Raw genomic sequence first — 24,589 nt, forward strand, 5'->3', positions numbered from 1 at the left:
TATTGCTGACTCTAGAGATGACGACGGCGGCAATGGCGGAGCGGCAGGGCTGGACCACGGCGAGACGCCGGTGAAAGCTACGGTGGCTCAAACAAACGCTACGCCGAGCATCTACTGACTACAAGGAAGCTATTGCGCGTGCTCTCGTGGCCTGGGGTGGTCTGGTTAGGTGGGACCACGGCGACGGAGGTGGCGGCGGAGCTCTAGTGAGGCGGTGTGCAGGGCTAGAGCTCACCGAGCTTGAACAGCGGGCACTAGCTGGCGCAGGGAGTTGCTGGGAAGACGGTGACATAGTTGCGGTGATGGAGAAGCGGCTAGGCGCGGCTTGTGCCGTCAACGACGACGGTGGCGCTGCGGGAGCTCGGCGGCTGCGCTTGCGGGTGCTGCGGACGGCGAGGGAGGAGCGGGAAAGCGAAACTGAGGGCGCGGACGGGAGCGGGCGAGTGCTAGCATGATAATGCCATGCTCAGGCGCGTCATGGCTGGCGCGGTCAGGGCGCTGGCGATGCGTGGCCATGGCGACCTCCACGCGGCGCGCGGTGTCTGAAGCCGGTCGGCCACTGTGCCGGTCGATTCAGTTAGTTCAGACGCGATAGGAGCAGCGTGACAGCGAGTTTTCAAGTCGATTATACTCCTGATCCATGGACTTCTAGCCAAAACTTCCTAAACCAAAATTGTAGACCTATGTACCAGCTACAATACTTGTTCAAAGCACTTGTTCTAAATCGCAACAGAAACAGAGAAAAATCGTGCTCAAGGTTGGCCTGTCAGGCTGACAGGGTTCATGACTTAACAAAATGTGCTAAGTGTTGAAATGGTTGATTTCTCTGATTTTTGTAATCCAAATTCACACATGTTAGGAGCTAAATCAGTCAAAGACTCAAAAATCAAAGTTGTTCCTTATGTCAAACACTACAACATTGCTTTAGTGATCTCCTCCATGCAAGGTCTCTAACACCTAGTTCCAAATTGGTCAAACATGTCACATTTAAAAGATGAAACACATCAAAGCATGGCTTAATGACCAAACTAGCCCTAGCCCTAAATACCAAAGTTGTTCATGATGATACTCTAAGCGTGTTTAAGCAATTTGCAAGGTCATTTAAGCATTTCATGTAGTAGTCACTCATAGAGCTATTTAAAGTAATCACATGAAATATGCCTTAAAGACTTGACCATGGAAAATGACATTCATGATCCATGTTCCACTCGTGAACCTAAGCATTGCCAAATATTTTGGTGACTCAAATCTACCAAGTACATGTTTACATTCATGATCATTTGCATATGTACAAAGAAACATGCAATAACAAGCAACGTTGCATGTTTTAAGAAACACGAGATAACAAGCAATGTTTCATATGTTTCCATCAAATGTTTCAATTGTAAATGATGATTTACGAATGCTTGATGCTCATGCTCATGTTATGCAAGTCAAGTTATGCAAGGCTAACACCCGAGGTGTTACACCCAAGGGGTTTCGACAGCCGCCCCAGGACAACAGAGTTAGGGACGACCGTGGGCGAGCCTATATGGGGCTGAGGCCCAAGCAAGCGAAACGCTTGGGACACCCTAAGTCGTGTCCGAGACCGGCAGGGAAGTCTCCAAATGGGATCCCACCATAGGGAGGCACCGAGCCACCGAGGCCCAGCGAACGGCCTCGGTGCCCACTAGAGAAACCCTCCGGTACTCTTGGAGTGCGTCTCCAGACCGCTAGCCGACCCTTAGCGAATGGGGTTCAGGCCTCCACTCGGACTACCCGATAACAGCTCACCAGAAGTGCCGCCGCTCGTACCCACCGAGGGTAGCGAGGCACATTCCACCCCTCCTTCCAAGCGAAATGGAAGCATGAGGGTCATATAAAAAGTCAGGGGAACCTCTGATGGCCTTCTCGCTCTATGCAGAGGCTAGGGGGCTCTTCCTTCAACCTTGCCGAGACCCAGCGACCCCGGCTCGCACCCAAAGGGGCTTGGCAAAACAAACCCTCCTTCTGAGCAAAAAGGAAGCTTGAGGGTCATACAAAAAGTCAAGGGAACCTCTGATGGCCTTCTCGCTCTATGTAGAGGCTAGGGGGGCTCTTCCTGCAACCTTGCCAAGACCCTGCGACCCAGGTTCGCGCCCACAGGGGCCTCGGCAAACAAACCCTCACGCGTGAGGGGCGTATAAGAAGCCAGGGAAGCTCCCGACGGCCCTCTCGCTCCGTGCAGAGGCTAGGGGCTCTTCCTGCAACCATGCCGAGACCCAGCGGCTCTGGCTCACACCCGAATGGGCTTGGCAAACAAACCCTCTGTCCGAACAAAAAGGATATGTGAGGGTCGTATAAAAGAGCTAGGGGACCCCTGATCGCCCTCTTGCTCCGGGCGGAGGCTCGGGGGCTCCTCCTGCACCTAAGACAAAGACAAACGGTATAAGTCCGTGCTAGAAGTTTCGTTACAAATACGATCAAGGGCATCGAGCCTGTTATGGTCCAGGGGTTCGAAGGCCGGGCCCCCAGAGGTTTCGACAGCCGCCCTAGGGCAACAGAGTCAGGGACGAGTTCGGGGCGAGCCTATGAATGGCTGAGGCCTGAGCGAACAATCGCTCAAGGCATCCTAAGTTGTGTCTGAGACCGGTGAGGAAGTCTCCGAATGGGATCCCACCGTAGGGAGGCACCGAGCCACCGAGGCCCAGCGAACGGCCTCGGCACCCACTAGAGAAACTCTCCGGTACTCTTGGAGTGTGTCTCTGGACCGCTAGCCATCCCCTAGCGAATGGGGCACGGGCCTCCACTCGGACTCACCCGATAACAGCTCACCGAAAGTGCTAACGCTCGTGCCCATCGAGGGTAGCCTGGCACATTCCACCCCTCCTTCCAAGTGAAAAGGAAGCGTGAGGGTCATACCAAAAGCTAGGGGAACCCTTGACGGACCTCTCGCTCTGTGCGGAGGCTAGAGGGCTTTTTCTGCAACCTCGCCGAGACCCCCGCGACCCAAACTTGCACTTGTGGGCTCGGCAAATACGATAAAAACTCCTCGCTCAAATGCGAAAACGAAAAAGCCCCTGGAGGAGTAACTCCACTCCTCCAGGGCCTCGGGGGCTACACTCGGCGGGTGCGCTCATGCGCACCCACCGAAACCTCAAGAAACAAAACCCAATTCCTATGGGAGCGGCTGTAAACCAAGCCTCGGCAAACCCCTAGGGAGAGTGCACGCACTCCCCCGGAGGCTCGGGGGCTACTGTCGGGTACCGAAGAACGGGGTACCCCGAGCGATCATCAAAAGGGTCACTTAAATCCCATGAAAAAGCAAAGCTAGAAGGTAAGCCATGGGCTCCTCACTGGCCACGTCCGAGCCTACCAGGCTCTCCGCCTCGCCTCGAGCCTCGCACAGGAGGTCTCGGCGTCCTGACGCAATCTCTGCCTCGCGCGAGGCTTTTCATGGAAGGCCTCAGCAAGGAGTGCAATCTCCGCCTCGTGCGAGGCCTGTCACGGAAGGCCTCGGCAAGGAGTTCGATCTTCGTCTCGCGCGAGGCCTCATTCTCCGTATCGCACGAGGCCAGCTTATCCATAGCCCATAACCCCTGCCTCGGCTGGTCTTCCCAACAGCACGTCATGTCCCATTAATACGTCAACCACTCCCACAATCTCAGCCGGACGATGGCTCAACACCGCAGAATGGCCGACGGGACATGAGGTCGCATCAGCACCATACCAGCTGGGACAAGGCACGGCGGGGATTACCGGTCACTGTATTCTGACGCTGTGCCCATGATCAGCGCCCGCACTACACTGTGCCCCACGATCCCCGCCTCAAAAACAACACTACACGGACAGCTTGGCCCAGGTCATCACCGCCTCTAAGCCAGCGCACCAGATCAGCCGCCCTCTTAGGGCCTTGGCACTATGCACTAGGGTCTCGACTATCTCAGGATTCATATCTGCCGAGACCCCCCATAGTGGTGCAGCCTTAGCACCAACCGAGCCTCGGCCTCATGCACAGTCAGTCCACAGCGGCTCGCACGTTCACCGCCGCACCCACTCTAAGGCAGTCCTAGAGCTCCCATGACGCATAGGATCGAATGTGACCACCATGCTGCCCCAGTGCTCCAAGGACAGACCACTCCGACGACCACGCCGCCACAGGAACAGGCCATAGGGCTCAGACATGCCACCCCTGTTGGCACGACACCGTATAGTTAGCACATGCACTGTCCTTGTCCTCCCTTCAACTATAAAAGGAGAGAACTTAGGCCATTTAGAAGAAAAAAGGCCCTGTTACACATGCTTCCCAGCCGCCTGAGAGCAACGTCTCAAGCAGCCCATACCTCACCTCACCAAGACCTAGGACTAGCTCCCTCTCTCACCTAGCTTGTAACCCCCTACTACAAGCACTTTGGTGCAAAGAATACAAGATCGATCTCTCAGACTAGACATAGGGCATCGATTGCCTGAACCAGTATAAACCTTATGTCTCCTTGCATCACCATCTGGGACTAGGGGCACGCAATTCACATTTACTGGTTGGTTGAGGACCCCCTGGTCCGAAACACCAACAGGAAGTGTCCTTATCCTAAGAAGAATAACAACCAAGGTGGTTGTTAGGGGTAAGTGAACTACACTAATATTGTTGATATTCCTTCAAGAGAGGTAGTCACTGCTGGTAAGTTTCTGGTTGATCAACACCTTGCAGTTGTACTATTTGATTTGGGTGCTTCACATTCCTTTATGAGCCCCGCATTTGCATCCAAGTTTAAGCAGAAACATACACTGTTGAGGGTGGGGGTTATTATATTAGGGCTACTAGTGGTAATATCCCAACAAAGCTAGTAGTCGAGGGCGTGCAACTTGAGATAGAAGGATGAAGTTATCAGGTTGATCTGGTAGTTTTACCGGGGCAGGGTATCGATGTGATATTGGGAATGAAATGGATGAGCAGTCACGGGGTGCTTATTGATACATCGACTAGAGTAGTCATGCTCAGAGATCCTAGTAATCAGGAAGGTTTTCTAGTGCAACTACCCAAGGACATCAATCTCTCTTGTGTGGCAAATGCGGTGCAAGCAAAGGCTATTGCAGATATCCCTGTGGTGTGTGTTTTTTGGATGTTTTTCCTGATGATTTGCCTAGATTGCCCCTAGATCAGGCATGTGTTATCCGATGGTAGAATTATGGTGGATCCCACCAAGGTGCAAGAAGTGTTGGACTAGAAGGCTCCAATCTCGGTGCATGAGGTTCGGAGTTTTCTGGGGTTGGCTGGCTATTATCATCGCTTCATCCTAGATTTCTCTAAAATAGCCAAGCCTATGACTCGGTTGCTGCAAAAAGACATGAGGTTTGTCTGGACTCTCGAGTGTGATGCGACTTTTCACACCCTACGAACCCTTCTAACTTTGGCTCTGGTTTTGGCGCAACCAGACATCGAGAAACCTTTTTGATGTGTTTTGTCATGCATTAGGCGTAGGTTTAGGAGGTGTTCTTATGCAGGAAGGCCGAGGCATTGCTTATACCTCTCGCCAACTTCGGAAGCATGAGGTGAATTATCCTACGCATAACATAGAACTCACTGTAGTTGTTCATGCTTTGAAGGTCTAGAGACATTACTTGCTTGGCAATGTGTGCCACATCTACACTAATCATAAAAGTCTTAAGTACATCTTCACTCAACCTGAGTTGAATATGCATCAAAGAAGATGGCTCGAGTTGATCAAGGATTATAACCTCTAAGTGCACTATCATCTAGGCAAGGTAAACATCATTGCGGATGCCTTAAGCAGGAAATCTCATTGCCACTCTTTGATTGAAAGTGACTTCCATTTATCACATCTCCTACATCCTGTAGTCCTTCACAACATCATTGTCAGTTGTACTCTATAGAGTTGAATTATTAAGCTATAGAAGACAGATCCAAGTGTGATCCACATCAAGCACAAGATGAAAGAGCAAGACACCAAGCATTTTTGGGTAGATGAGAATGACGTGTTATGGTTCAAGGATAGGTTAGTGGTCCTGAAGGATAGAGAGCTTAGAAATCAAATCATATCCAAAGCACATTCCTCTAAATTATCTATTCATCCTAGTAGTAGCAAAATGTATCATGATTTGAAGCCTTGTTTTTGGTGGACCAAGATGAAGAAAGAGATAGCCGCTTATGTGGCTAGGTGTGACACTTGCTGTTGAGTCAAAGCTGTGCACATGAAAGCTAGATTGCTTCAGCCACTCTCTATTCTAGGTTGGAAATGGGAGGAGATAAATATTGATTTTATTGTTGGACTCCCTACTACTCAGAGGAATTTTAACTCCATTTGGGTGATTGTAGACCATCTGACCAAGTCCGCACACTTCAATCCTGTTTGCGTAGATTCCCGTCCAACTGACTATGCTGAGTTGTACTTCAATCATATAGTTCAACTTCATGGGGTACCTTGCACTATTAGCTCTGATAGAGGGCCACAGTTCACTGCTCGCTTTTGGGAGCACTTGCACGGGTTATTGGGAACTAAGTTAGTAAGAAGCTCTACCTATCATCCTCAAACATCTGGGCAAACTGAGCGAGTGAACCAAATCTTAGAAGATATATTGAGAGCGTGTGTCATCTTATCTAAGGGTTCATGGGAAAAGTGGTTGCCCCTAGCTAAATTCTCTTATAATAATAGTTATAAAGAGAGTATCAAGATGGCACCGTTTGAAGCTTTGTATGGCTGAAAGTGTAGAACCCCGTTGAATTGGGTTGAAGCCGGTGAAAGGAGATATTATGGTATTGATTTTGTTAAAGAAGCCAAAGAACAAGTCCATACTATCCAAACCCATATGGCCATAGCTCAAGCTATGTAGAAAAGTTATGCTGATCACCGTAGAAAACCTATCGAGTTCGAAGTTGGAGACTTCGTTTATCTGAAAGTCTCACCCATGAAGAGTGTCCAACGCTTTGGTGTGAAGCGAAAGCTTGCGCCGAGATATGTCAGTCCATTTCAAATCATAGGAAAGAGTGGTAAGGTAGTATACAAGATCCAATTACCTCCTGAGATGAGTGCTATCTTCAACGTCTTTCACGTATATCAGTTGAAGAAATGCCATCACGTCCCTAAAGAGAGAGTTCCACTGGGGGATATCAAGTTAGAATCTAATTTGACTTTTGAAGAAAACCCGGTCCGGGTAATTAACACTCAAGAGCGAGTGACTCAGAGTCGGGTGGTCAAGTTTTACAAGGTCATGTGGAGTAATTAGGGCAGTGAACACGATGCAACTTGGGAAAGAGAAGATTATTTGAGGAAAGGTTATAAGGAATTCTATCAACAATGGTACGCTTGTAAAATCTCAGGACAAGATTTTTATAAGGGGGGAGGGTTGTAACACCCTAGGTGTTTGGCTTCCACATTTGCACTTGCATTTCATAAACATGAGCATCATTCATCCATTCATGAGCTTAGATTGTTTGGAACATGCTTTTGAAACATTGCAACATATGTTTATATTCCATGTGTGTTTGTTTTATGAAATGGATAGTGTGCAACACTCAAGTGCAACATGTGCAACTCACTCTTGAAACATGTCACATACTAAACATGGTTAGTTAGTACTATGCAACAAACTCATGAAACATATGAAACATGGCTATGAAACAAAAGTAGCAATTCACTTGTTTTTCCTTGTTTCAATGCATATGATGCTTGATTTTGGTGTGATCAATGTGTGGTGTGGTTAATTATCCCCTAAAACACCTTAACTACACTTAGGGTACATAGTGGAGCACTGTTCGTGTTAACTAAATTGACTAATTATGTCCCTAAGTGAGGTTTGACCAAATTGTAAACCCTAGAGCCAATTTGTTTGACCTTTCAAAAAGTGTTACTTAGAAGTTTTGCATGGCAGTGAACCTTTAAGCAAAGTTGTAGTATTTGAGTGGAGCAACAATTTTTATTTTTGGGTCATGAGCTAATTCAGTGCATAGCTTAGTAATTTTGAGCTCACAAAAAAACATCATGTAACTGTTCTTCAACACTTAGAATTTTTTCCAAGTCAATACCGAATTCCAGTTTGAATGGCTCAACATTGGTGATGATTTTACTTAGGATTCTTTGAGAATTAGACTATGATCCTTTAAGTGGTATTGTAGCTGGTATATAGGGCTTCAACTTTCGTTAAGATTATTTGCGCTATTAAGCTACGGATTAGGAAATTGATCGGCTCCAAATCACCCTGTCAGGCTCTGATCACGGGCTCCGATGGCGTTCTACAGTGCCAACCAGTTCAGAGCTTGAACGTCGCATGTGCGTCGCGTGTCACTGCTGTCCTGCTCGGTCAGGCCACGTCGGGCCACTACACACCTTCACTCACACGCGCTCGCCCATGACCTCTCTGCATTCGCATTTCCTCTCCTAGCCTCCTCCTTTGCCTTAGCGCAGCACCGCAGTAGCTTTGCAACAGCTGCAGCAGCTCCGCTGACGCCATTGTCGGCTGCCTTGCTCTGCTTTATGCTCGTGTCGCTCCTCCACCACCACAGCTGCTCCATTGTGCTTCCACCATTCCACCGCACCAGCATTGCTAGCTTAAAGCGCATGGTAAGCCACCATGCCACGCGTGGACCTCACCGTTGTTCCGTCGCCGTGCTCCGACGCCGTGGCCGCACCGCCTTCGTCTGTTGTTTGCTGTGATAGTGGTTGAGATAGCTTCGCCGTAGTTAGTATAGTCTTGGCCGAGCCATAGATCGAGCTTCCGTGGCCAGCTTCGGCGCCTAGCCGTCGAGCCACTCTGTTGTGCCGCCATTAACGCCGCCGTTATCGTTGGCTTTGGCAATAGGTCTATCTAAGTAGCTCAATAGGTTCGGGAGGACTTGAGGATCACGGTCGTGCTGGTGACATCACCGGAGAGGCTCACCACCGGTGAGATAGCGTCGTCCCGTGTCGTGCTCTATTTTTGTTGTCGCTGACGTGTGGGCCCGTCTAAGGCGTGGACCCCGGCTGTCTGTGACTGTGAAGTGAAAAGATAGTTCATTTATTTCTAGATTTTGCATGCAACTTTGGAAAATCATAAGTGGAGTTATAGAGGTCCAATTTTGGTGAACCAAATTTTGTGGTGTTCCTCATGAAGTGTAGTATTTAGGAAAAATATAATAGGAACACTTGTAGTAAAGTTTATGAAAGAATTAAATTGCAACTTAAAGTGTGTTTTTAAATGAATACAAACTTGTTTAACTCATATCTAGAGTTCCAGTGCTCCAAAATTATGAAATTTGTATGGTGAGCTGTTCTTGATGAGTAGAAGCTCTGGTAAAAATTTGAGAGTCAGTGCATGAACAGTTGAGTTATGGATTTCCCTTTTATAATTAGGTGAACCTTGTGTGAATTTTAATAATTAATCTATGAATCCAATGCTCATGAAATTTATTGGAGGTTGTCATGATACCTTAAGGATGCTAAGAAAAATATTGCTTCTGTTGTTTAACACTTTTCAATAGGGTTTCTAATTTAAGCCAAAATCGGCCTTGCTGCCTTATTATTTTTGTGACGGATGTTTCTATTGGTATATTTGGGTGAAATTTTTATAGTAGCCTACTTAGAGCATGTAGTATGAACTATAATTTTTGTAGATTAAACTGTGCAGTTTTTGTATATGTTCATTATTCCACTTAAATAACTAAATAAATTAAGAAAGGCATTAAAAGAAATGAATTAGTGGTGAACACCTTACTTTCTAGTGATCTTATATCATGTGTGAACTTATGACGCACTTGGTTTGGTCAGAAATCATATTTGGCACATAAGTAAATATTTAATTTTAGCATTTTTATAATTTTGGATAGTTTCTAGCATTTGGTGAATTAGGCTTTGATAATGGTGTTTTCTGGGAATCATGTGAATACCAAAGTTGTAGCTAACTTACTAAACTAGCTTGTGTTAAAATTTGGTGGCATTTGGCCAAGTAGTTTAGGTGATATGATTGCTCTCAGTTTGAGTCCAGTTTTGGCTGCTCTCTGTCTTGTGAAGATATATTTCTGTTTTTAAGTGATTTTGACTGGTAAAATTTGGAATCATGCCTTGAGGTCTAAAAATGAATTTATGGCAATTTTATAAGCTTTCCAAATTGTCTTGCTGCATGTCATTTAGATTTGTAAATCTCCAGTTATTGTAGTTTACTATGCTGCTATATAGTCCCAGTTTTGCTGAAATATGAATGCTTTGTAGCATTGTTCTTGTTGATTGTTTAGGTGCTAGGCTAACTTGAGAAAATGCTTAGGTGCAGGTGCTAGGTCCTTAACTGAAGATGAGCAATTGTATATTTGGTTGTCTAAACTTGGTAAGTTAAAGTGATTTGAATAGAGTTTAAGTTAGAATATGTGTACTACAGTAAGCATGTGCATTTCCCGAGCATCCCAAACTTTATTCATGTGTATCCATGATATTTATCTTACGCATACATGCAATAAGTGTGCCAGAGGGAGTGACGCTTCTAGAGTTCAAGGTAGCGAGCTAGGAGGAGGAGCAGCCAGAGGAGCCTGAGGATCAGGCAACCGACGAAGCAGCCGCCGAGGAGGGGTTGCCCGAGTGCCCTGATCACCGTCCATCGTCTTTCCTGAAAGGCAAACCCCGAAGCATTCTAAGTCTCTCATGTTTTTACAAATATCTTGAGTATCTTTTATTGTTGATGATGCATTAAGTATAGGAATTGGTTGGAACCAATTGTTGCATTATATATCTATCCTTGTCCAGATATCGCACTTGAATCCTATTTAAGTTCAGGAACGGGTTAAATGCTTAGCCATGCTTAGTGTGGTAAAAGTCGGGTGATTTCCTGTCACCTGCGAGCTTTAGGATGAGGTGGGTCACGGTTGGTTATATTTGCTTTCGTGGAAAAGAACCATGTTAATAATGAATTGAGACTAGGCAGAGTCTTGTGTAGGGTTGGACATAGTGACTCCATCTGTATTATTTAAGGACCGATACGTTGTACGTCCTCATGTCATGTTGAACGCAGCCTAACACTTAGCTGGCCGGATAAGTCATTCCGACCGCAAAGCCTAGTAGCTTGACTCAGGCCAGGAACCAGAGGGTTATAGTGCGCATTCTAGAGGCAGTATGGATGTGCTTGGGGACATTGGCATAAGTTTGAGGGGTCAGGTGCTTAAAGTTCCTGCACTTCCTAGCAAAGTGTTGCCCTTGAGAATGCAGCGCTGTCTGGACCCACGACTCTTGAGTTGTGCCAAAGGTGACTTGATTGTGACCCTGATGGGGGAAGCAGGGTTTATGTTAGGAATACCCCTCCAGCTGGATAGGAATCGATTCGAGTCACCGTCTCTCCCGGATAGTGAGAACTTAACTAAGCAGCGGCAACGTAGATTCACTTAATTTAACGATATGGTTAAATGGATGATGATGATAATGTTGCCACAGTTTATACCTGCTATGGTTAATAATGTTTGCATCTTAATCAAGTGATTGCTTAGTGCAGGTGCTAATATAGATGACAGGTTAATGACATAAAGTCACTGCTAACTCAGGTTAAACGTTGATCGTTATTATTTATGCTTTTCCACAAAAAAGAAAGAGTCAGCCAGATCCACTAAATTAAGCTATGCATGATCCTTGGTGTCATTTATTTTTGGTTTCCGACGGGTAAGTCTAGCTGAGTACATTCTTGTACTCAGGGTTTATTCCCTCTTGTTGCATATGACCTTCTTTATCAGGGCTTCTGTAAGTACTGTCTCCACCCTGTGGGTGACAAAGACTAGATCATGGGCATGATCTATGTTTATCTTATCCGAATGCTTTTATGGGATGTGATCAGCGAGCTGGTACTTGTATTCGAACTCGTGTGTGTGAGTTAAACTTTTTGCTTCCACTACTTTACAAGACTTGGTTTATAATAACTATGACTCCAAAGTGTTGTAATCTATCTGCAAACTGTTTGTGAAATGTTGTAACGTGTGATGTGTTATGTTGAATTATGTATGATCTTGGTTGTATGCAAGTTGGTTTGAAATCCTTCTCGATTTCGATGGACTACCAGAATTATATGGGCTCAAGTGCAAGAATTTGATCGTTTCGGCGATTGTTTTTGTACTTGTGCTCTTATAATTTGGACGGTTCTGTTACAAGCCACTCCACCATGTCGGTCCTCCCATGGAGAAGAAAACACTTGATGAGGCCCTCCATGCACGCGTGGGTGAGGTCAGAGCAATACCACGTCTCCATGGGAGGAGCAAGGGCTCTTCGGTGGCGATGGAGAAGTGAAGGCTATGGATCTAGGGCGCTGGCGATGGATTAGCAAGGGTAGCAGATTCGAATGATAGCAGTAGAAAGGCAAAGAAGGCAAGGTTCCAGTTTAGCATGTCGAAACATGAAGGGGGTGGTCGCTGTTTATAAGGCGGGGTAAAGCAAGAGGCGAACCGTCCGCCTAGATTTGCATGCCCACCGCACCGCGTCACATCACCTCTTCGAGAAACATGCACACGCCACCTCTGGCCGCTCTCTCGCAGGACGCATCGAATGACGGTTTGCCCTAATCGGTGGGCCGAGAACCACCACAGGTAAGAGGGATACAGAGCTAAAAATGCTCCCACGGCCCATTCAGGCCCAGGAGTTCGAAGGTTGGCCCACCGATGGGTTCGCAACCGCTCCGAGGCACCCTTAGAGTGATGGGTGGAAAGGGATGGGCCCACTAGCATCTAGTACCTGGGTGCATGAGCGCCATGGGCATCTCGGTCTACATTTGAGTTTTGGTCGGTTCACAGTAAATGGTTTGTCATCGAAGAAAGGTAGCGAGCCCTTGGGACCGGTCGAACGGACCCAAGAACTAAATGGATTGACCACCAAGAATCTAGAGTCGGTCACCAGCTGACCCATGCCGAACCCCCCGGAACGGGAAGCCAAGGCCCCACTCGGACTAGCCTATTAATAGCTCACTGAGCACCATGGTTCGTCCAGCGAGGAAAACATGGCACGGCTCAGCCCCTCCATTTTATCAGAAAAACGCTTGAGGAAGGATGATCGCAAGATGAGCCGACCCCTTGACTGGACCCCTACTACACGTGGGGACTTGATGGAAGTTGGACTCGCAAGGAGACTATAGGAGAATAGACCCCCTATACCCTCATGGGTATACATGGGTCGCACCACCGGAGGTGGCCCAGTCCACAAGATGAAGCGTGCGGAGCACGCTATATTGTAATTGTACCAAATTGGATACTTTACTTGTAACCTTGTCCCTTCGGAGTATATAAGGAGGGGCAAGGGTCCCCTAGAGGACAGATCATCTAGATTATATAGATCATAACAGATCTCACCTCAATCAATACAGAATAATGAGACACAGGACGTAGGTATTACGCCAACACGACGGCCGAACCTGTATAAATCTTGTGTCTTGTGCCTCGGTAACCATCTGGTTCCTGATTACATGCACCATCTACCGATAATCTACCACCACGGGCACCCCCCTCGGTGGACTGCCAACCATATTTCGTCGATAGAGACCGAATACGCGGTCGTATGATGATGATGGATCTATCGGATCCTAGGGTGGGATCAGAATCAAGAGAAATCTCTTTCGGGCCACCCGAATCCCGTAGCTACATGTTCCCAAGGAGTCCGATCACAATAGGAGGGAGTCGCAACCCACCAAGGCATCCCACGGGCAGTAGAAGATCGAAGCCCTAGAAGTCCCTCCATCCGAAAAAATCCTACGAAGGAGTATCCAACTCCTTCGTAGGCTTGGCAGCTACTGTCGGGTATCAGTATTAGGGACACCCGAAGAGGGGATCTGAGGACCATGGACAACGACTCACCTAGATAATCAAGGATGGTCTCCGTCTTGCCTGACCCCTTAGGCACGGGCCCCGAGTCGCCCGACCCCGAGGGTACGGGAGCCGTCTCGCCTGACCCTAGGGGCACAGGCTCTGTCTCGCCCGACCCCGGGGGCATGGGCTCCGTATCACCTGACCCCAAGGGAATGGGAGCCGTCACACCTGACCCCTGGGGCACGGGCTTCATCTTGCCCAACGAGGACCCATACCGCCTCCAACCACTACGGGTCAGAAGGTACGACCCTAGGGTCAAACTTTTGACATCAGGCAAGAAGCAGGCGTGTCTCGACGTGACCCATGGCCATGTTAGGCCATGCCTAGGGGTTCACATCACCAACAATGATGAGTGCGTGGTCACTGTGCTGCCTACTCTCTGTACGGCTGATGACCGACATGTCGGTTCACCACGCCATCCGCCGAGACGGGATGGGACGCCACGACCAGCTAATGACGCTGGGGAGCCATCCCTGTCACCATCTACAGCGTCGGCGGGACCCACTTGAAGGAGAAGAAGGACCCGGCGGCCCTAGAGGCCTTCTTCTCCCTCGCTTTTCTCTTTCCTTCTCTCTGTAACCTGCGCCTTCCCCTTCACCTATAAAAGGGGAAGCAGGACGCCCCAAGAGGGAGGGCGAAACGAACACACAGTCAAACGAGCTTAGCAAGACTCGACTCCATTTGATCTTTTCGCCAGAGACTTCGGACCTTCTCTCTCTCTCGCCCGTTTGTAACCCCTACTATAAACTAGTGTCGGTAACACGAGCAACAACACACTGGATGTAGGGACATTCCGCCTAAACTAGTATAAATTCTTATGTCCTCCGAGCACACCATCCAGGCTAGACACGTAGATACAAATTTACTAGTCGGTGGTTCGAAACACCGACAACTACTAGGTGTAATTACACTAATCAACGCATGCTTTGACTTGTAATAAAGAATGACTTAGGAATTATTCCTCTAATATTCTACTTAGCTATGCTAATGCTATAGAAAGGAGTACTCTGAGTGATCAATGATTAGTTATTATTTACCATTCATATATATTTATCTCTTGACTTACCCCTGTTGTGAGTAGAACTTGGTTATGATTAATCTCTCCATCATACATATGAGTTATCAATATATTCCAACTGTCCATCCTTCCCTGTGGTAAAAATATAAATAACGATACCTGAAATACTCCCGGGTAAAGTGCTATAATAGTATATTATCTGTGCGCTTGCAGATTCCTTTTATTTATATATATTCTTTCTAGTCACATGCAATATTAAAGTACTTCATAGTGTCATTCTAGAAGTGGCACTAGGTAGTACTAATAAGCATTTCTGGCACCATCGCTAGGGATGACAACTTAGTAAAAGTGATGCTAAGGAATGTCAATAACATAGGGTGATTACTTAAAACAAGTGACACGTTAATAAATACCAACACCGACATAGCCACACCTTCCTGCTCCATCTTCATCCACTGCCCATTGCCTCCAAGCTGGCTGCCTCACACAAACATCCCTCCAAACTCAGTGACCATGAAATCATCAAATCCCTAATCCACCCCCACTAAGCTTGTGGTCAGCTCCGCTCTTCTCAGTATGGTACACAGGTGTGTGTTCACACCGATGGACTGAAAATTGTAGCATTTTTAGTTGCTTAGAGTTTAGGAGGCTTGTCCAAATAAAGGACTAACCAAAACCCACATGAAAAAACTAGCTAGCATTTGCTTGTTGTTCTCTTCAACCTCTGTACATGCTCTTTTGTTTGGTTCTCTAAGAAAAATAAACTTGAATAGTGGTTTATGTGATTATGTCTATGTTTCATAGTGTCACAATAAATGAGATGGAATATTATGGTACTCAGCAAGGCATCTAGTAATATAATAATCAAAAGGTAACACAATTAGTTAATTTCTAGTTTTATTTGCAATATATATGCCTAAGTAATATTTTATAATGGAGTTTGAAAGTCCTATTCATAAACATTACTATCCACAATTATAAGCATCTATTTATAATGCAACCATATAGATGTGTGACCAAAATTACACATGAACATATCATCATCATTGACAACCCAACTTTTTGCACATAACACAACTATACTTGGCATGACTCACCAATGTGTAAAAATGATATTATCATTTATTTAAAATAAGTTTACATACAAACGGATTGTTCAATTTAGACACACAAATACACAATCCACTCCACATTGGCTATAACCTGCCATAAAAAAGAAATGAATGATTGAAATGAAGTCTTTACACTATGCATATGGACCTAAACACTGTTAGCATTTAGGCGATTAACATCCATGTATAGAAAAAAGGGTGATAACTATTGGCCAATAAGTAACCATTATTTGGAGCACTCTTGGGACTAAACTACCGCTCAACAGAATAATAACTACACATTTGCCCACAGGCTGCGGTTGTGATGCGTTGCCTTAATATGCAACATATTGTGGTTTGTTGTTTTCTTAGTTATATAAGGTAACTGCATATATATATATATATATATATATATATATATATATATATATATATATATATATATATATATATATATATATATATATATATATATATATATTCTTTTGTATTCAGCTTTTGAAGGGGTAGATGTTGTTTTCCACACAGCTGCCGCGGATCCTAGCAAGAACAACTTGCCACTTCACTACAAGGTCAATGTTGAGGGTTAGTAAATAAAAAGAGTTGTTTTATCAAGGATATGGTAACAATAGATGACAAGCTATACATTCCATGCCTAATTGGTTCTACCTATGTTGTTTTTCGCTATAACATGCTACTTGACAAAGTTGATTTTTATTCGCATATAAATGTGTCGAGAATATCTGTGCTGACATTCTTTCATGAGAGCCACGTATTAGTTGTTTATCATGAGATTTGCTAAAAAGATTAATATACATTAGCCAATAAGGAATCTGCTATATTAAAACATAAATTGGTGGCATTCGTTTTGTATGTGTATTCAGCTTAAATTCAAACCTAAGAAAATATTGTGATGCTACTAGACTAGCTAACTGCATATAATTAACAAAGAGTAAAGTTTATGGCTGGTCCTCAAACTTGTGCGCACTATACCACAGCCAATCTGTAGCGACTCTAAATCGGTCGCTATAAGCCGTTATAGCGACCGATTAGTGACCGATGTAAAAGTCACGGTAAGTGATGTCGCTATAAATCTATAGCGACCGACAGGGTTTATAGCGACCGATGATCTGTTACATGTTTTAGCGACCAATGGATTGACAATATAAAACTTTTAGCGACCAATAATCAGTCGCTATGACTGGCACAATTATATATAATATTAATTTCGTATTAACTAGATTTCAAACCTAATAAACATCCATAACATATCACATTATTCATTAACCACATACATAAGTAAACCATAGCTGTCCACAACAGTCACTCAACCACATTATTAGATAAAGGTATCTCAAGTTTTCATTGAAGCCAACATTTAGCAATACATCAAGTTCTATCATCTTGATCCATGACAGATCATCATCACAAAAGGAATAGCACACATACAACCTAGCTAGGTCAAATGGCAGGCACAAGTCATATGTTTGCTTGCACAATCTAACTAGATTCACTACAAAATGCCTCATCTCCATCTTATCAAAAGCAAAATGTCATATGTTGACTTCCTGGTGACATTATCCAGATTCCAGCATCATGTACACCAAGGCCTCCCTCCACCTGAACACAAGTACACACATGAAGTTAATTATGGGACCTACAGAGGAACCAAACAGTTGTGATACCCATAATCTAATTGAGACTAGAAAATAGTCAATAGGAAACCTCAAATGGAAATAGGAAAAATATCATCTCTGAAAGAATGTAAGGGATAGTTCTATTGATCGCATCGGTTACATATTTATACAACCTCTGCACACATGCAGCCACACACGCGACACACACATGCAACCGCACGGTGCCTAGTCTAATACATGCAACCACACATTGCTTAGTCTAACACTCCCCCACAGTTTTAACTAGGAGCACCGCGAACATTAAGACTGGACCTAAACTCCGTGAAGACTGATGTCGGCAGACCTTTGGTGAAGATGTCGGCGTACTGAGACGTAGTGGGAACGTGCAGGACGCGTGCTTCACCGAGGGCGACTCGCTCTCCCACGAAGTGCAAATCAATCTCAATATGCTTGGTCCGCTGGTGCTGGACAGGATTGCTGGAGAGGTAAACAGCACTGATGTTATCACAATAGACCACGGTAGCACGGCGAAGAGGATGATGAAGCTCTTGCAGTAGTTGTCGTAACCAGCAGGCTTCAGCAACGCCGTTTGCCACAGCTCGATACTCCGCCTCAGCACTGGACCTGGACACTGTAGGCTGACGTTTAGATGACCACGAGATGAGATTGTCCCCGAGAAACACCGCATAGCCAGAAGTGGACTTGCACGTGTCAGGACAGCCCGCCCAATCTACATCTGTGTAGACAGTCAGATCTACCGGTGAGGTCCGGTGAAGATGAAGACCAAGATCCAAGGTACCCTGAAGGTAGCGAAGAATGCGCTTCATAGCGCCCAGATGAGGCTCCCGGGGGTCATGCATGTAGAGGCACACCTGCTGGACAGCATAAGCAATATCTGGACGAGTAAAAGTGAGATACTGAAGAGCACCAGCAATACTGCGGTAGGAGGAGGGGTCGGTGACGGCAGCTCCATCGGCAGAAAGCTTGGAATGAGTATCCACAGGTGTGCTGCAAGGCTTGCAGCTAAGCATACCAGCACGGTCAAGAATGTCCAGAATATACTGACGCTGTGAGAGGAATAAGCTGTCACTCTGACGCTGCACACTGACGCCGAGGAAGTGGTGAAGAGCCCCCATATCTGTCATAGAGAATTCTTGGCGGAGAGCATGGATGATCCGCTGCAGAAAACTCATAGAGGAGGCTGTAAGAACAATGTCATCAACATAGAGAAGCAAGAATGCCACATCAGTACCCCGGCTGTATATGAACAGAGAACTGTCAGTCTTTGCCTCAACAAATCCGAGAGAAGTGATATGACTTGCGAAGCGATGATGCCAGGCTCGGGGTGCTTGCTTCAAACCGTAGAGTGACTTGTTCAACCGGCACACATAATCTGGGCGGGAGGTGTCAACAAAACCAGCAGGCTGAACACAATATACTATCTCATTCAGGATGCCATGGAGAAATGCATTCTTCACATCAAGCTGATGAATAGGCCATGAATGAGAGAGTGCCAGAGTAAGAACTGTGCGGATGGTTGCTGGTTTGACCACTGGGCTGAAAGTCTCATCATAGTCGATACCTGGATGCTGTGTGAAGCCGCGGAGTACCCAACGAGCTTTGTAACGGTCCAGAGAGCCATCAGACTTGAACTTGTGACGAAACACCCATTTCCCAGTAACAAGGTTGACACCGGACGGTCGAGACACCAGGGTCCATGTGTCATTAGCCTACAGAGCATCAAACTCATCCTGCATTGCACGGCGCCATGCAGGGTCAGTCAGGGCAGTACGGACTGAGGAAGGCACAGGGGACAGCGGTGCCGCGTGAAGGTTGAGACGGTCAACGGGCTGCCGGATGCCGTCCTTGCCGCGTGTGCGCATGCCGTGCGCGTTGACGACAGGTGCTTGCTGGAGAGGAACTGTGGCGGTGGTGCGGCCGGCTGGGTGCCCGGCGCCACTGGCAGCAGCCTGGGACGGACCGTCCGCAGGGGCAGTGGCACCAGACGCGGTCGAAGCGGGGCCACCAGCAGCACCCGTGGCCGGCTCAGCTGGAGAGGAGCCATGGCCGCCCGTGGCCAACGCGCCGTGGCCGCCCGTGGTCGGCGCGCCGTGGCCGCCCGGGGCCGAGGCGGTGGGGTCGAGGCCGCCCGTGGCCAGAGAGTCGGTATGACCCCCCGGAGCAGCATCCATGCCGCCGGGAAGGCGGGTACCTGCAAGCACAGCTCTTGCGCCATCGGGCGAAGAGGAATCATCAGCATCCAAAAACTCAAGTGTGGTGTGGTCCTGGGGGGGAGAGGACATATCGGCGAAGGGGAAAACCATCTCATCGAAGGTGACATGGCGAGAGATGATAATACGGTTTGTGTGAAGATCAAGACACCGATAACCCTTATGATCAGTGGAGTATCCCAGGAACACACACAGAGTGGATCGAGGTGAAAGTTTATGTGGAGCTGTGGATGATAGGTTGGGATAGCAAGCACAGCCAAAAACGCGTAAGTGATCATACGTAGGCTGCGTGCCATATAGGGAAAAGAAAGGAGTGAGGCCGTCGAGGGTTTTAGTGGGGTGACGATTGAGAAGATATGTTGCAGTGTGCAAGGAGTCAGCCCAATAAACGGGAGGAAGACTAGCCTGAAAAAGAATGGAGCGCACAATATTATTTATAGTGCGAAGAATGCGCTCAGCCCGCCCATTTTGCTGTGAAGTGTAAGGGCAGGACATGCGAAGAACGACTCCATGAGTGAGGAAGAACGTGCGGGCCGAAGAATGGTCGAATTCACGGCCGTTGTCGCACTGGACTGCCTTGATGGAGGAGCCGAACTGCGTACGCACATAGGAAAAAAAGTGAGTAATAGCACCAAACGTGTCGGATTTGAGGCGTAAAGGAAACGTCCAAGTGTAGTGTGTGCAGTCATCTAAAATAACAAGATAATATTTGTAGCCAGACGCACTAACAACTGGGGATGTCCAAAGATCACAATGTATTAAATCAAAGGCGTGCGAGGCACGAGAGTTTGACATGCTAAAAGGAAGGCGCACATGGCGACCAAGCTGACAAGCGTGGCAAATATGAGTATCATGGCGCTTATTACATGGAATAGCATTGGAACTAATGAGCGTGGACAAAGCCTCATAACCGATATGACCGAGACGACGATGCCATAGAGTGGTGGAGGATGCAGCAGCAGTGAGGGCAGTGGTGCTGGATGGCGTGAAGAACGGGTAAAGATCTCCCGTGCTATTGCACCTGGCGATCACGCTCCGTGTCTGAAGATCCTTCACAGAAAGGCCGAAGGGATCAAACTCAATGGAACAATTATTATCAGTAGTAAAACGGCGAACTGAAATCAGATTCTTAATAATGTTTGGAGAAACTAAAACATTAGAAAGAACTAGAGGACGCCGAGTGTTCGAAAAAGAGTGTGATCCAACGGAAGTAACGGGAAGTAAGTTCCCATCACCAACAATGATAGATGAAGGATGCGATGACGAGGGAGGGTGAGAGGTGGTGAGTATACCAGCGTTGTTGACCATGTGGGAGCCAGCGCCCGAGTCCGCATACCATTCGCCCGTGCCGGGAGGGGAGAGCGTCATGGTGCTGAAGTTGCTGGCGAGCGAGGACGTGTCGAAGCTGCCTCCATGCATGGGCGTCCACGGCTGCTGCTGCTGTGGTGGCGGCGGGGCGACGTGGTAGCCAGGCGCCCCGTAGCCGTAGCCGGATGGTGCGTCGAAGCCTGGTGGCAGGCCGAAGCCGGGTGGAGCGGCCTGGTAGCCGTGCGGCGCCTGCTGCTGCTGCTGCAACATCGGTTACATATTTATACAACCTCTGCACACATGCAGCCACACACGCGACACACACATGCAACCGCACGGTGCCTAGTCTAATACATGCAACCACACATTGCTTAGTCTAACAATCTCCCAGGTTAAAAAACAGATTTATGGAAACTAGTTGGGCACGTTCAATTTCAGGAACTGTTGTAAGCCTACCCCCCCCCCCCCCCCCCCCCCCCCCCCCCCCCCGCGCCTGGTCTGTGCAAATTTATGAGGACAGTAGGTGTTGGACGTATTAGTGCAATTCAGCCAATGGACAACAACTACTAACGATTTATCAGTGCACAGCTCAACAGCTAGTGTCCTGCCATGCGCCACCTCCACAAACCAGTGCAGCAGTGCTACTGACAATATAGCTGCAGCAGCTAGAAACTGAACAAACCATAATTAACTGAACAAACTAGTGCAGCAGTGCTACTGACAATATAGCTGCAGCAGCTAGAAACTGAACAATATAGCTGCAGCAGCTACTGACTAAATGGTGCATTCCCAAAATTATAGGCATCAGAAGTTTAGTTTCATTCCAAGAAGTCATCAACAGTTTGCATGCAAGCTTGAAAAAGATAAAAACAGAACACTGGCCAACTAAGCTTTAACAGTGGTTCGCAATGTCTGATACTTTGATCTGAGGCAAAAAGCTAAGGAACCATTCACTCCTTGCAAATATGTCTTGGTGTGCCTATGTGAAAGTTTTAGGTTAAATACCATTTGACATGTATATACAACTTTCAATATTTGTAAAGTTATTGGTTTTTACCTAGCATTATCATCAATCCAAGTTTTATCCATGTTCAACCTTCACGCAAGACATCAACCAGATTTCAATACGAAATAAAAAACATATCATAAGCACTGAAATAGTCGCATACTTCCACAACATGAAAAAAAGAAAGCAACAGCTAGGGAAACAGAAACATACCGATACAAACAAGTAGAGCTGCTGCCAAGAGCACGTTCAAATGGCTTCCCAAGGTGTCCACCCACAAGTGGAGCAGCTGCAATTACAATATGGTGAGGTCAGACCGGTGCATATATTACTGCTCAGACATATCTCTTAAATATCTTCATATTTCCATGCAGTAAATTATCCTAACAATTGATCTCGATTGTTTACACGTACTTCGTTCCAAGTTCCAAGTGAAAGGAACCGGAACCAGGAAGTAATATGACACATAGGAGCAAGCACTTGACAAGCTGTAGCAGGTCTGGAAAGAAACAATGTTGAACTGAAATGAAGCCAAAAAAATTCAGAAGAAAATAAATTTCAGACGAGCACGAATTGCAGGTAGCCTGTTACTGCTCTTCAGAAACAACACCAGGTAGCTTGTTATTGCTCTTCAGAAACAACAAAGAACAGCACTTCCAGGGTATTACCAAAAACAATCAAATTAAAACCTAAAGAACTGGGATTCAGAACCAAAATTTTGGGGAAAAGTTTGGGGACAAACCGAAATTGGGAGGGGAATTGCTTTGACCAGGATTGCTTTCAGATCTTTAGAAATAAACCCTTCCATGTTCAAATATATGCATGCCTAGATAGGAGGGTCATGCCCAGTTCAGTACTACGATACTTCTATCGGCAGCAATGCAAGCAGCTAGCAGCAATCGATCTGGTGCAGCTCGATCTAGACTTCAAGTTCAGAGAAAATTGGTACACGACACAACAATCAAATGTAGGCGACATCATTCACACAGGGAGCAGCGGACGGGGATGGAAGCCTAGGAAGGGGACGTGCTGTTACACAGGGAGCAGCGGACGGGGATGGAAACCTGGGAAGGGGACTTGCTGTTCGACCTCGTGGGCTACGAGAGAGGGAAGGGAAGGGAAGTGTCGGGTTTATAAATCCGGGGTCTCTCGTGGATCAGCTTCCCAACAAAGGTTCGGCCTAAACAGATAACGCGCAACTCGTGGACCGGCTCAGGTATCTAAACGACAGGCCAGAAGGGTGATCCAATCACCGACCGAAAGGCCTGGCCGAGGAGGATCGACGCCCGTTTCCGACTCTGGCCCACCTCTTCGACCAGAGCACTCGCTTCGGTCTCCAACCGCCTCCGGACGGCCTCTCCGACCGGAAGGCCTGGCCAAAGCACTACTTCCGACTCCGACCCGCGTCTTCGACCGGGGATGCGCCAAGGCCTTGCTCACTACTCTTCTTCGACTGGCGCGATCAGAGCCGACTGGGATCAACCGATCGGGGATGTCCGCTCGGTAAGGACCAGGAAACAGACGGAGAAAGTAAGGCAGGACACACAAGTCAAACCGTAATACCGGGGTTCGTACCCTGTACACCTGCAGAAACAGTACTCTGCAACTCCCTAGCATGTCAGAATCCAAGCAGTGTTGTAGGCGCCGACATTTTTCCTACAGTATTGTGGGCGCCGTTAAACTCCCATACGGTAAGGCTCCCCCCACATGCCTCTGGGCATCAACAGTGTTGTGGGAGCCGGCATTTACCGTACCAGGAGAACATGGTAAAACCCCTTGCATGCCTCCAGGAATCAACAGTATAGCAGACGCCGACGTCTGCCATACCCGAAGAAGACAACACAACCTCCCACGTGTATCTGACATCCAACAGCGTTGTGGACGTCTACCATCGTCCTATACCCGTCGACGTGGGCAACAAGGCTTAGAAGCATACATACTCTCTCCCTCTCACTTGTAAGGCCATCCCCTTTATCTATAAAAGGGGATGCGCTCTCTCCCAACATTCAAGTTTATTAAGCTCGGTCAGATTGATTCAGATCGATCAAGTTCACTAGTTCACAACCATAGAACCGCCAAGTTTGAACCACAAGCACACGCTTGAATACTTAACTCATAGCGGGGCTCCCGTCACTCTCGGCCCTTCCGACCAGAGTCCGCCCGGACCTCTTGTACCCCCATCTTTCTCCTTCTCGTTTGTAACCCTACTGCAAACTTCGAGCACCTGGGCTCAGGAATAAAGTCACTGACCGACTGAGACTGGACGTAGGGCACGTTGACTGAACTAGTGTAAATCATGTGTCATTGAGTGCTAGGCCACCTCCGATCACAACGTATGGCAAAACTATAAATATTTACTTGTTGATCACTTTCTGCACTGACATAAAGAGAACGAGTACCTGCTCGGGGACGCTCCTGCTCGAGCTCGTAGGCTGCGAGTGTCACACCCAATTTTAAGGATAAAATTGAATGCACAAAACTCGTATGTGCCCAGGGATCCATCACACACACAAGCTGACAAATTACATAA

General features: G+C 47.0%; 1 pseudogene; it reads left to right on the top strand.

Moving 5' to 3' along the window:
* LOC136464165 (3beta-hydroxysteroid-dehydrogenase/decarboxylase-like) overlaps window positions 1-24,589 on the top strand; it is a 125,543-nt pseudogene that overhangs the window by 91,648 nt on the left and 9,306 nt on the right.

The sequence above is a fragment of the Miscanthus floridulus genome, chromosome 1 (assembly GCF_019320115.1).
Source record: "Miscanthus floridulus cultivar M001 chromosome 1, ASM1932011v1, whole genome shotgun sequence".
Classification (NCBI taxonomy): Eukaryota; Viridiplantae; Streptophyta; class Magnoliopsida; order Poales; family Poaceae; genus Miscanthus; species Miscanthus floridulus.